At 41.4% G+C, this 11,491-nt stretch overlaps 1 non-coding gene across 1 annotated transcript; it reads right to left on the minus strand.

The window, feature by feature from the left end:
• Positions 1-5,586: 5,586 nt before the first annotated feature.
• Positions 5,587-5,693, minus strand: LOC142162467 (small nucleolar RNA R71). Its single transcript, XR_012693731.1, has one exon. It is a non-coding gene; the product is annotated as a small nucleolar RNA R71 (small nucleolar RNA).
• Positions 5,694-11,491: the final 5,798 nt, after the last annotated feature.

Here is an 11,491-nt window from a genome sequence, read left to right on the forward strand (position 1 = left end):
TCAATATTGGGTTAACACGACCTCTTTTCAGTGTTAAGAGTATGCGAGCAATCCGTAGCGTGTTTTATGATTGATATTCATATATGGTTTGTGTCCGGGATGTTCCGCATGAGTTTCGGATCATTTCGGAGAAGTTCGGATTTTGCTGGTTTCTGGCGTGACACTATTCATTCGTAATTGCGAACCCTTTATGAAAATTGCGAAAACACTATTCTTTCGCAATTGCGAACCATTTATGGCAATTGCAAAAATGTTGTTCGTTCGCAAATGCAAAGTTTTGTTTGCAAATGCGACTCCTACAGCTAACAAAAGATGACTTAGACGGGATATTTGATTCACTTCCCAAATTTTAAAAACCTAAACCACAAGAGGTGATTTTGCAAAGAACGTTTCTTCCCCAAATCATTGGTAAGTTATCTTAAAATAATTTCTTTCAATCTTTCACTACTTTTTCATAAGATTCAACCAAAAATCTAAGATTTTCATGGTTGGGGGTTTTTGGGTAGAAACTAGGGATTTCGAAATTTGGGAATTTAGACCTCAAATTGAGATCGGATTCCAAAACCAATTATATATCTATGCTCCGGGGTGAATGGATAATCGCGTTTTGGTCTGAATTTCGAGTATGGACCAAGCGGGCTCGGGTGTTGACTTTTTCAAAAATGGCCTAAATTGAATTCTTTGCAATCGTGGGTAGATCCTAAGGCTTTATTTGAATTGTTTGGTTGGTAAATTGCTAGATTCTATTGGTCTGGATACTTATGTGAAGGGGAAAGCTGTGAGTAAACTTTGAGTTTGATCGTTGGAGCGAGGTAAGTGTTGTGGTTAACCTTGGCTTGAGGGATTAGGTATTATTTGCCTATTCTCTACATGTTTGGATGTTGAGTACAACGTATAGGTGAGGTGACGAGCACCTATGCGTTGTTGTCGAGTCATAGCATGCGAGTGAGTCTTATTCTTATAACTCTTGTATTCTTTGATCATATTTTTCATGCTTAGACTAGCTATTCGTTATGTTGAGCAACTCTTATCATGTTTTATGGGATTTGGTATTAATTGAGTATTGACTCAAAGTTGAGATTCGTATTGTGGAACTTAATGTTGAAGTAAGATTGGTTCTTGATATTTCTATCTCTATGTTATTATTGTTCATTATTTTGGTGAGGGAGAGTGTCAAAGCACAAAGGGTGATGTCGTGCCATGTTTTGTAAGTACGAGTTAATGCACGAAGGGTGATATCGAGCCATGATATGTGAGTGTTAATGCACGAAGGGTGATGTCGTGCCGTTTTTTTGTATATATGGTGAGGATGAGAGTTAATGCACGAAGGATAATGTCGTGCACTTGTCTTTACTGTGTTTAATAATTTCATTGGTGCAAAGCATATCGTATGTTGTGGTTTCTTTACTGTTACAGTTTTCTTTATCTTGTACTCCCACCAGCATGTTTCCCCTCCCATTATTATCTGTTCAGCTTCTATTAGTTGTTATTGTGCTCGTATATTGTTTAACTGCATAAGTTTATGAATGTGTCTTGTCTTAGCCTTGTCACTACTAAGCCGAGGTTAGACTCGACACTTACCAATACATGGGGTCGGTTGTACTGATACTGCACTTTCTGTGTAGATTTTAGTACCGGACCGAGTTGACCCTGAGTCTAGTTGTTGGCTTAATCTTTTTAGAGACACAAGGTAGTCCTGTTGGCGTCCGTAGCCCTGGCGTCCCCTTCTGTGTTTTTCCTTTATTGTTTCATTTGTATCGAAAATAGTTGTATTTCCTTCAGACACCTTACTTGTAGTTAAATATTAGTAGTTCGTGGATTATGACACTAGATTCTGGATAGTTGTGTATAAGTATTAAAGTTGTTATGGATTTCCGCGCTTTTCTTTTTACCTTGTTATGGCTTATTTGATGTTTATCATTGAAAAACTTAAGAATTTGGCTTAATGATCTCTATCGTTGGCTTACCTAGCAAGTGAAATGTTAGGCACCATCACAGTCCCAACAGTGGGAATTTCGGGTCGCGACAAGTTGGTATCAGAGCACTAGGTTGCCTAGGTCTCATAATTCACGAACAGGCTTAGTAGAGTCTGGGGGATCGGTATGCAGACGTCTGTACTTATCTCCTAGAGGCTACAGAGTTTAGGAACAAGTTCAGTTCTATTCTTATCTTTCGGGCGATTTTGTTCTCTCCGTGTTAATCAAACTCTTCTACTCTTGTTCTTCGCAGATGGTGAGAACACATATCGCGTCTTCAGTTGAGCAGCAGCCAGAGCCCCTAGTGGCAGCTCCTATGAGGGGCAGAGGTCGAGGCCTAGGATGGGGCAGAGCTTAGCCCCGAGCTCGAGCAGCAGCACTAGTTGTGGGGCCTCAGGTTGAGTTTGACGAGGAGGTTCCAGCCCAGACTGTTCAAGCAGGACCAGCTCAGGTCCTTGGAGGGGTTCATTGCCACCCCAGTGCTTCAGGACGCCTTGGTCCATTTAGTGGGCCTTGTAGAGAGTGTATCCCAAACTGGCACATTCCCTATGGCACCAGCTGCCTCCCAAGCTGGGGGAGTAGCATAGACTTCCACTACTTAAACTCCGGAGCAGATGGCTCCCTAGTTTCAAACTCCAGCAGCCCGACCAGTTAGGGTAGTTCAGCCGGGTGTTGTAGCACCGAACGGTGATGGATCGGCTATGTCTACTGATGCTTTATGGAGGTTGGACACGTTAACCAAGCTCTTTCCAGTTCACTTTAGTGGTGCATCTTTAAAGGACCCCCAAGATTATATTGACAGTTGTCATGAGGTGTTACGAAACATGGGCATAGTGAAGACCAATGGGGTCGATTTTGCTGCATTCCATTTGAAGGGTTCCGCCAAGAGATGGTGGAGGGATTATACTTTGACCAGACCAGCTGGGTCGCCTGCTCTCAACTATTCCTCAAGAATTTCCTACCTATCACTCAGAGAGAGGACTATCGGAGGCAGTTTGGGCATCTTCAGCAGGGCTTTATGTCTGTTACTCAGTACGAGACTCGATTTGTGGAGCTGGCCCGTCATGCAATTCTTTTGCTTCCTACCGAGAGAGAGAAGGTGATGAGGTTTATTGAGTGACTTTTTCAACCTATCAAGGTATAGATGGCTAAGGACTGGGAGTGAGATTTATTTTTAGACGGCTGCCAATGTTGCCAAGCGAGTCGAGATGGTTTTAGCTCAGGGGAGTGGTCAGGGATCTTACAAGAGACCTCGTCATTCTGGTGGGTTTAGTGGTCCCTCATCTGGAGGCAGGGGTACTTTTGGTAGAGACCATCATACCAGGCCGTTTCATTCAGCACTCCAGGATTCTCACGGTGCTTCAGGTGGTTGTGGCTGTTAGTAGGCTATAACTATGTATTTTGGCCACTATTTGCACTCTAAATTGGCTACACTGTACTGATGTTTGAGCATTAAATGGTACTCCCTCCGTTATCAAAAGGGGGCCTAGAGTATTTGTGTGGTTATAAAAGCTTCTCATTAAAGGTAGAATTGTAAGTTTAAGCTAAATTATTACCAAATTTCGAAAGGGGTCATTCTTTTTAGAACGGACCAAAACAAAATAGGTTCACATAAACTGGCATAGATGGAGTAGTAAATTGCTCTGATTGAGTATTTTATGCTTTGCATGAGCAATTCCGGGCTACAATTAGGTTAAGGAGCGTTTTGAGCAAATATGAAGCGTTGAAGGCCAAGTAAAAGCTTATAGAGTAAATTGGGAGTTCGTTAGAGGATTGAAGGAGGTTATAGCACTTAAAAAGAAGAACAAAGAAAAGTGTAGAAAATTGCCCAGGTGCACGGCTGCGCACTAGGCCGCGCAGGTCAAGCAGAAACTGCCCAAAGTGCGCGGCCAGATGTGCGGTCACCTGCCCAGGTGCGCGGCCGTGCACGTTCCTCCGAGAAAAATTATTTCAGGTGCTAAAATTGTAAGTCAAAGGCGGATTTCCTTGACCTATATGAAGCCTAACTCACCCAAAAAGAGGGTATCAGAGTTTAGAGAAGAATTTTGAAGGCAAGAATAGGCAAGGAGCAAGACGAAAGATTCAGAAACGAGTTTTATCTTTCTTCCTCCCCTTTTTATCATTGATGATGAATTCTTATGTTGTGATTGTGAAAGCAATTATGAGTAGTTAAACTCCTAATCTAGGGTTTTGATGGAACCTATTGGAGGATGATTTTCTTGTTACGCTAATATAGATTGGCCGTTGTATTTTCTCTATTTGTTCAACTATATTATTATTGATATTGATTGAAGGGCCCTCAATCGACTATGCCTATTTAATATGTATAACTCGGGAGAGAATGCATATTTAGGTAGTTGTTGAACAACATCACTCCTAATGTATGTGAGGGATCAATACGAACGGTTTAAAGGTGAGATTGGGGATAACGAAATCTTGGTACGATCTGATTGAGTTGTACTTAAGGACAACTAGTGTAATTCGGGAGAATATGTCTAGTATATTGTGGTAATTACTCGGGAGAGAGATAGGACAGTCAGATTGCTTATGATCGGTAGAGAAGACTTAGGCAAATTTATAGAAAATGTAGCGGAAAGGATTCCGACAATATGGGAAATCATAACCTTAGATCATTCTAGTTTTTGTCTACAACCCGGTCATAGTTAGTTATTATTTATTGCATTTTCATTATGTAGTATTTAGTTAGTAAACATCCAATTTGTTACTGAAATATTTCTGTAGATTGATTACGTGTATTTGTGTGAGTCTAGTAGTTTTGTTTAATAGGTTAATTCCCTGTGGGATTCGACTCCGGACTTGTAAACCGGATTATATTTGTAACGATCGCTTAGTCTTGTTTATAAGGCATAGTAGGGCATGATCAAATTTTGGCATCGTTGCCGGGGAGTTAACGGTATTATTAATTGCAGCTAAAAGAAGTTCTAGAATTCTTAGTGTAATCAATTTTCTTCAATTTAAACTAAATACAATGAAATTCTAACGTTTGTAGTCTTGGGTGTTACAGGTGCATGCCTAGAAACTCCTCAAGAACTGGTGAATTGTTCGAATCATTATCAAATCCTGAGAAAGTTTTCAAGCACTGAATCATGCAAACAAGAAGGGCAAACATCAACAGAACTCAACAGAACAAATCGAACCAGACATGGAAGACGAAGTAGGAAATCCAAACAATAGAAACAATGTGAATGACCTGAAAATTAGTGTGTGGTGCCTCTTATGCCAGAAGTAGCATTGTATGATTGGGCACAACCCACCGCCAACAACCTGGTAACCGCAATTGCAGTCCCTCAGATACAAACAGAATCATTCCAAATCACAAACAACATGCTACATTTGTTGCAGAACAAGGGACTATTCTCAGGGTCATACATTGAAGATCCTCAGCAGCATTTGAAGAAATTCCTGTCGATATATGTCACGCAAAGGCAACCTAATGTGACCGGAAGCAATAAAGTTGTTGTTGTTTCCATTCTCGGTGATAGGAGAAGCTCAGACTTGGCTTAATTCACTGCCCATAAATTCCATCACTACTTGGGAGGAATTAGTCAAGCAATTTTTGAACAAGTTCTACCCACCCAATAAAACTGCCAAGCAAATTGATGATATATTGAGCTTCAGGTAGAGACCAACAGAATCACTACAAGAAACGTGGGAGAGGTTCAAGGGTATGCTCGTTAAGTGTCCACATCATGGCATTCCAGATCAGATGTTGGGGTAGAGGTTCTACATGGGACTGGCTGACAGCTTAAAGGCCAATGTTGATGCTTCAGTAGGAGGAGCATTTTTTAGCAAAACATTCAGAGAATGCAAGATCCTACTTGATAAGATGGCCCAAAACTCAGGATGGATGACAAGAAACTCAACAATCACTCATGTAGTTCACTCAGTGGCTTTGGACCTAAACAACCTCATAGCTGAAAATATGGCCACTCTAATGACACAAATGAGTATCCTCACCAAAAAGATAGATGAATTAGGCCAGAAGCTGCAGGTGCACACAGTTGATAAAACTAATGGGGGATTATGTACACCATGCATTAACCAACCATATGTTTGCTAGTGGAGTGCAGAAGGTGACAACCAGCAATATCAGGAAGATATGAACTATGTGGCCAACTATGGGGGACAGTGGCAAGGTGGTCAGAATTGGGGACAACAAAATCAACAATATAGACCAGCACAACAACAGTACAATAACAACAACAATCCTGGAGCTTTGCGACCACAGGGTCAAGTGGTTTCTTACCAAAGGCAACAGGGGTACAACCAGCAAAATCAGCAGCAGGATTATCAACAACCTCAACAACAACAGATTGTGAGACAAGATGATGGGTTTACTGAACTTAAGGGAATGCTTAACAACAACAACAGAATGCTGCAAAAACTGATTGGGTCCATTAGAAAATGCAAAAAAGAGTGGACTTACATGAATCAACAATAAAGGGTATCAAGATTCAGTTAGGACAGATTTCGATGGCTCTAAATAATTGTCTCTAAGGGACGTTTCCTACTGACACACAAATCAATCTAAAAGAGCAGGGCCCGAAATAGCTTATGGCAGTGAGTCTACGAAATGGTAGAGACCTAGATTTGGATCAAGAAATTGTTTGCAAAAGTCGACCTACTGAAACACTTGTGCCAGTACCCATTGAGATAGATGATTTAATAGGGTTAACTAAGGTGACGATACAACATGCACAAGAGAGCACAAGCAAAGAAAAAGAAGTTGCGAAGGAGGCTGAGGTAGCACAAGAAACGACAGTAGAAAACTCAAATCACAGGAAAGAAGCAACCTCCAACACCATTCCCACAGAGATTGGCCAAGTATAAGAAATACGAGCAGTACAAGAAATTCATGGAGATGGTCAAACAAATCCAGGTGAACATTCCCCTGATTTTACGCTTTGCGGGAGATGCCTGGGTATGCCAAAATGATGAAAGATCTAATGCCTCACAAATTCGACTTCCAAGACCTGTCCACTATTACATTGAAACAACCCTATAGTGTAGTCATGACGAGACCCATAGCTAAGATGTTATCAGACCCAGGGAGTTTCACAATCCCATGCACGATTGGCAGCTATGCTTTTGCTAAAGCATTGTGTGATTTGGGGGCTAGCATAAACTTGATGCCCTTGAATATCTAAAAAAGGTTAGGCATTGGAAGAGAAAGACCCACATCCATGCTATTACCGCTAGCCGACCGAATAGTGAAGAGGCCATCAGGTATCCTTGATTATGTATTAGTATAGGTTGGGAAGTTTATGTTCCCAGCAGATTTTGTCATTCTGGACTGCTTGGTTGATGAGGAGATTCACATAATTTTGGGAAGACCATTCTTGTCAACTGGGAGAGCTTTTATTGACCGTGAAACTGGAGAGCTCAAAATGAAACTAAATGATGAAGAAATAACATTCAACGTGCAGAAATCTATGTGGCGACCAAGTGAATTTGCTAACTGTTCTCTAATAAAAGTCGTGGATGTAATTTTGGAGGAGGAAGATGAGACATTGAACACTAAAGACCCTCTATTAGCCTATCTCATGAACTTAGATGAAGCAAATGGAGAGGATTTGGCGGAGTGGGTACTGGCCCTTGAAGGCCAAGGTTTTTGGAGAAGGGGGCTCGAATTTGAGCCTTTGCACTTAGATGAAAGGAAAACTCCTCTAGCTAAGGCATTGATAGAAGAGCCACCAAAGTTGGAACTGAAGCCCCTACCACCTCATCTCAGGCATGCTTTCTTGGGACCTAACTCAACTTTACCTGTTATTATCTCATCTAGATTGTTAGATGTACAGGCAGAACACCTTTTGTAGGTATTGATGGAGTGCAAGACTGCAATTGGTTGGACCATTGCAGATATTAAGAATATCAGCCCGACATTTTGTATGCACAAGATTTTACTGGAAGAGGGCACAAACCATCCAGAAAAAATCAAAGAATATTGAATCCCAACATGAAATAAGTGGTGAAGAAAGAAGTGATCAAGTGGTTAGATGCGGGAATCATCATCCCCATCTCTAACAGTAACTGCGTCAGCCCAGTTCAGTGTGTGCCAAAGAAGGGCGGTATGACTGTAGTGCAAAATGAGAATAACGAGTTGATCTCGACACGAACAGTCACAGGTTGGAAAATCTGTATGGATTACAGAAAGTTGAACAAAGCTACCCGAAATGACCATTTCCCATTGCCATTCATTTGATCAGATGCTAGATAGATTGGCAAGGAGGTCCCACTTCTGCTTTCTGGATGGATACTCGAGGTATAACCAGATCTCTGTTGCCCTGGAGGATAGAGAGAAAAGTTCACCTACCCTTATGGAATCTATGCCTTTCGGAGAATGTCGTTTGGCCTATGCAACACACCTGCCACATTCCAAAGGTGCATGATGGCCATCTTTACATATATGGTACAGGAAATAATGGAAGTCCTCATGAATGACCTCTCAGTGGTGGGGAACTCATTCGATGATTGCCTTATGAACTTGAAAAGAGTATTGAAGAGGTTTATCGAGACTAATCTGGTACTCAACTGGAAAAAGTTCCAATTCATGGTACAGGAAGGTATAGTCTTGGGGCACCTAGTGTCGAGTAAAGGTATGGAAGTAGACCGTGCAAAATTTGATGTGATAGAAAAGCTTCCACCACCCACTTCCATAAAGGCAATAAAAAGTTTCCTAGGACACGCCGATTTCTATAGGAGATTTATAAAAGATTTTTCCCAAATTGCTAACCCGTTGTGTAAATTGCTTGAAAAACATCACCATTTTGTATTTTCTGATGACTACAGGATAGCTTTTGAGGAATTGAAGAAGAGGTTGGTAACAGGACCTATCATTGTTGCATCCGACTGGAAGCAACCATTTGAGCTATTGTGTGATGTGAGCAACTATGTTGTGGGAGCATTTGTTGGGCAGTGAAAAGACAAAGTCATGCACCCAATATACTACGCAAGTAGAACTTTGAGTGGTGCCCAACTAAATTACACAGTGACCAAGAAGGAGATGCTAGCAGTGGTGTTCGCATTTGACAAATTCAGGTCATACCTGATAGGCTCGAAGGTAATTGTTTATACTGATCATGTTGCTCTCAGGTACCTAATTAAGAAGAAAGAGTCAAAGTTGCACGTGATTCGATGGGTTCTACGGCTGCAAGAATTTGACTTGGAAATCCGTGATCGAAAGGGAACGGAGAACCAAGTGGCTGATCATTTGTCGAGGCTGGAAGGAGCCGAGAAGAAGGTTTAGGTGGAAGAGATTGTGGAGACTTTCCCGGATGAACAACTATTAGCCACGAGTCTTGAGGTTGTGCCATGGTATGCAGACATTGCAAACTACCTGGCAAGTGGTATTATTCCCTATGACCTTTCCTCTGTTCAAAAGAAAAAGTTCTTTCGTGGTTGTCGCATGTATTATTGGGATGAGCCTTATTTGTTCAGGATTTGAGTTGATAACATGATCCGGAGATGTATCCTTGAGATAAGCTAATTTTCTATTTTGTAGGCGTGTCATGCATCATCATATGGTGGCCATTTCGGGGAGTAAGGACAACTGCAATAGTATTGGAGTCGGGCTTCTATTGGTCGATATTGCTCAAATATGCACACTTATGGATGAAGGGTTATGATGAATGCCAACGAATCGGGAATATTTCCCTCCAACATGAGATGTCTAAGAACCCAATTCAGGAGGTAGAAGTGTTTGATGTATGGGGAATCGATTTCATCAGGCCATTTGTCAGCTCATATGGAAACAAGTACATACTCGTAGTTGTGTATTACGTGTCAAAATGGGTGGTGGCTGCAGCGCTCCCTACAAATGATGCAAAAGGAGTAATTGGTTTTTTGAGAAAGAATATATTCACCCGATTTGGCACTCCAAGGGCAATAATTAATGACAGAGGCACTCACTTCTGCATTTGAGCCTTCGCAAAGTTGTTAGAAAATTATGATGTACGCCACAAGGTTGCCACCCCATATCATCCACAAACGAGTAGGCAAGTGGAAGTTTCAAACAGAGAGATAAAGAGGGTTTTGACAAAGACTGTGAATGCTACAAGAACAGATTGGGCGAGAAAGTTAGATGATGCGCTCTGGGCCTATTGTACCACTTTCAAAACTCTGATTGGAATGTCCCCATATAAATTGGTGTTTGGGAAGGCGTTTCATTTACCATTGGAGTTGGAGCATAGAGCTTTATGGGCATTGAGGCAGCTGAATCTCGATATAGAAGTTGCGGGTACAAGTAGAGTCACAGAGTTGCACGAGCTTGATGAGTTCCACTACCACGCTTTTGAGAGCACAAAACTATACACAAAACTAACTAAATAGATAGTCAAAACCGTTAGCTCCCCGACAACGGTGCCAAAAAATGATCGCAGCCAACTCCACACTACTAAAAAGTAGGAAGAGAGAGTCGCAATAGCTTTTACCCGATATGAGGGTCGGGATCAATTTCCATAGGGAGCTAGGAATGGAGTCGAGTATCTATCTAGACTAGAGTTGTGTAATTGTTCCAAATGTCACTTCCAAACATCTTTTGAATTTTCTTTAACAAACTAATATTATCAATTACTAATTAAAACTAAATTATGCTAATAAGAAAATTGCTGGAGTTGAATCTAATGGGTAGAAAGGCACTAGGGTAATGACTTTCACCTAGGTGGCTAATTGACGGGTGAATGCTTCTAAGGTTTGATTGACATGATTGGGGAAATATGCTATAACCGTTTCACAATTTTACCCACTCTCACACCTCTCGGTAGAGAGAGTGATTTTGCCCAATTGACTCTCTCAAAACCAAATGGGTAGGCAAATTAGCTCAAGCAACTAGGGTTCAAGTTGGGTAATTACTCGCTCGAGGTTTAACCCTTTAATTGGGACTATCAATTCTTTTGAGTCCATCCCAATTCCTTGTTGGGTCAATTTTGGAGACTTGGGCTCTGTTTCTCAAGAAGAGCCAAGTCAACTTAGCACAAACCAGTATTTGCAACCACCAATTCATAGATTAAACCATAAAATTGACCCAAATAACAAACACCCATAGTCAATCTAACAATAGATGGCAACACCCATCAGTTACGCACACTAGGGTTGAGCTACAACCCTAGTTAATGGGTTTAGCTACTCATGCTTGAAGGAGAAAATAGAGAAATAGATGAAGAACAAGGCATATTAATTAAATGCTAAATTAAAATACAAGAATCTATAGTTAATTTGAAGCTAAGATTCCAAAAATGGCTATAGATGAGGTTCCCACGAGCACAACTCAGTTCTAGATATATCAGATGACCTAAAAATGGTAAAATGTTCTATTTATACTAGGCTGGAAAAATTGGACAAAAATACCCTTGTGGGGTCAGTACGGGCCGCATAAAATGGACCGCGGCCGCACTAGGCTGTTGGACTTCAATTCTGGGCTCTCTGAACATGGGCTCCGCAGATCGCGTAAAATGGACCGCGGCCGCGAAGGCAGCTGGCGCGGTCCGAACAATCAT

Source organism: Nicotiana tabacum, chromosome 7, assembly GCF_000715075.1.
Source record: "Nicotiana tabacum cultivar K326 chromosome 7, ASM71507v2, whole genome shotgun sequence".
Classification (NCBI taxonomy): Eukaryota; Viridiplantae; Streptophyta; class Magnoliopsida; order Solanales; family Solanaceae; genus Nicotiana; species Nicotiana tabacum.